Raw genomic sequence first — 2,646 nt, 5'->3', positions numbered from 1 at the left:
AAAGGGGCAAGGGGGAGGACGAAGAGCGCTTTGCTGTATCTTTGACTCACAAGAAACAAGGGCTGACGACCTCCATCACCTCAACTCCTCTAAACTCTACCAACCACACTGCGTTTCTGGGCTCCAAATCAGACCCGACACCTGCCTACATCCAAGTACAAGACAAGGCAGCTTCATCTGAGCCTCAGATCGCAAGTCCCCTTATACTTACTCTCTTCTGTAGCCTGAACTTATCCACAGGCTGCCACTGAAAACGGTAGTATGTTTCCGAAAGCCAAAACGTTCTTTCCTGTCAAGCCGCTTTGGCCTCCCCTCACCCAGAGCACAATTCCCAAGGGGCTGACTGAGTGACAGAACCAAAGGAAACGAATCTGAGTCCTCGTTTGGGGCTACAGCCAAAGACACGTGATTAAGAGTTGCGTTTTCTGCTGATTGAGCTAGTTGGGGAACAACAGGGAGCCCACACGCGTACCGTTTTCACGAGAGCCCTTGCGCGCTGGCAGAACTCAGTTCATCGCCCTCGGAGAGTCAAGTCCCCACTTTACCAACAAGGACACCGAAGCCCAGAGTGTATACCTGGCTGTGCCCCAGAGTGTGCTAACGCTGGACTAGAGCTGCACACAAGTCAGTTACCTCGTGGCCTCGCCTCAGAACCGAATCACAGCTCTGGCTGGGAGAAGTGAGCAGCGTTGTACAATTCAGTGAGATGGATTCATTCTTTGAGTTGTGCAACCCTTCTCACTTTCCTTTCTAAAGAGTGTTTTCTATCTGTAAGACTCAAGAGGAAGCTGAGATTCCAGGTATGTTTGCACAACCAAACACTGCTTTAGTCTAACACACTAATTGGTTGTGGTAAGGCACGGGTAACACTGAAGTGTCACCCTCTGAAATGTACTTTCGTTAAAACCTAAGGCTTGTGTTTCTTTTATCCTCAGATCTATCAAACTCTTCTTATTCTGTAAGCCCAGGGAAGCATCAGACACAGGAGAGTGAAGTCATTTCACGGAACACACTGGAACACACTTTAAGGCTCAGATGTAACACCTGATAGTTAAATGATTTCTAGAATGACAGAATACGTGCCATCACATTACCTGTTTATTTCCTCCCTCAGAATGGAAGCTTCTGTAAATTCCATCTGCAAACGGAGCAGAGTCCAAAACCCTGTGGAAATCTAACTTCCCTTTGGTTGAAGTGATATCTTACAGACACTGAAGTCTTCTTTCAACCAACTTTTACTGCTGTTTCCTCCAGTCCTGGGGTGATCGCACAGCTTTGGTTTTTAGATTAATACCCAAAGCCTCCTTTCACAGACCCTGATAGTGATTGCAACTGTTGTTTCAGAACGCTCTTTGGGGGAAGATCATATTTTCCAATATTATCTCTTAAATTTCCTTCTACAAAGATCCCTGAGAGTGACAAGGAATTAAATCCTTTGAGTTAAATTCTATCCAGGGAACAAGTATATGGTGTTGTTAACCATATCACAATTTTCAGTGCATCTTCTGGATCCTGGGAAAGAGAGCCACAAGCTTGAAGGATATGCTCCAGTAAGAAGCTGATGAGGGGAATTAGAAAGATGGTGAGATGTCTGAGTCAGGAAACTGTGGTTGCCAAGGTTCATGCCTTCACTTCCTTTGTTGAAAAACTGGGTCAGTGCAAATGCTACTGGGAGGGAATGGGTAGTATTAACATGTGTGCCTATATTTGTGCATGTGTGAAAGACAAGTTGGGAGAGAATGACACAGTAGCTTGTATATATGTATGTGTATTTTGTGTGTGTTCAGAGGCCTGAGAGAATGGTTTAGTAGCAGAGATCCAGTTAACTGAAGTTCTCAGACTTAGATCTTTGTAAGGTGCCATTGTTTTATTGTGTTTAGCATCATTATGGTGATGTCTTCAGTCTGGGTTACAATAAATGAAATTATTTGAGAGGAGCAAAGCCTTCAGGGTAGGTTCTCAGAATTTATTCTGGGTTGTCTGGAATTGGGTTTTTGAACTCATTGTATTTAAAGGTATCAATAATTCTGATGCAAGGGACTGTCAGTCCATTGCATATAGTGACAAAACCTTTACTCAAACCATCATCTGTAGACATCTTGGTAGCGTAATGCCTAAGGCACTTGACTGCTAACCAGAAGGCTGGTGGTTAAAACCCACCAATTCCTTGGAAGAAAAATTGGGCAATCTACTTCCATAGAGATACCACCTCAGAAACCCAAGGAGGGGTCTCTACGAGTCAGAGATGATTCGACAGCACATAACAACAACAATAACATATAGATATTGTGGAGCCATTGTGTTAGTTTGCACAGTTGATTGAAAACGTGCATTCAGAGTGACCTACAGTAAATGAACTTGAAATGCCAGAACATCTTTGATGTATTCATTGTAGAGGAAAATACCCAAAGGCTTAGGGAGATTAGAATGCTAGAGTGAATTTACCATGTGCGGTGTAGTAAATTACTTAGTGTGGCTTTTCTACCCATAAGCCTTTGTAAACTCCAAGGTGGAATTTTGTATGAGCAACTGAGCAGCCCCTGATTGCTGAGGCTATCCACCTGGGTTATTTCTGTTGGGAGTGGCACAATACAATGTTCTGGGAGGTTCCCACTCTCTCTCACATGCTTAGAGTTCTGATGCTGT

Source organism: Orycteropus afer, unplaced genomic scaffold (genome assembly GCF_000298275.1).
Source record: "Orycteropus afer afer isolate SDZICR_OR568_19922 unplaced genomic scaffold, OryAfe1.0 scaffold00010, whole genome shotgun sequence".
In the NCBI taxonomy this organism is placed as follows: Eukaryota; Metazoa; Chordata; class Mammalia; order Tubulidentata; family Orycteropodidae; genus Orycteropus; species Orycteropus afer.
Note: the sequence above shows the minus strand (reverse complement) of the source record.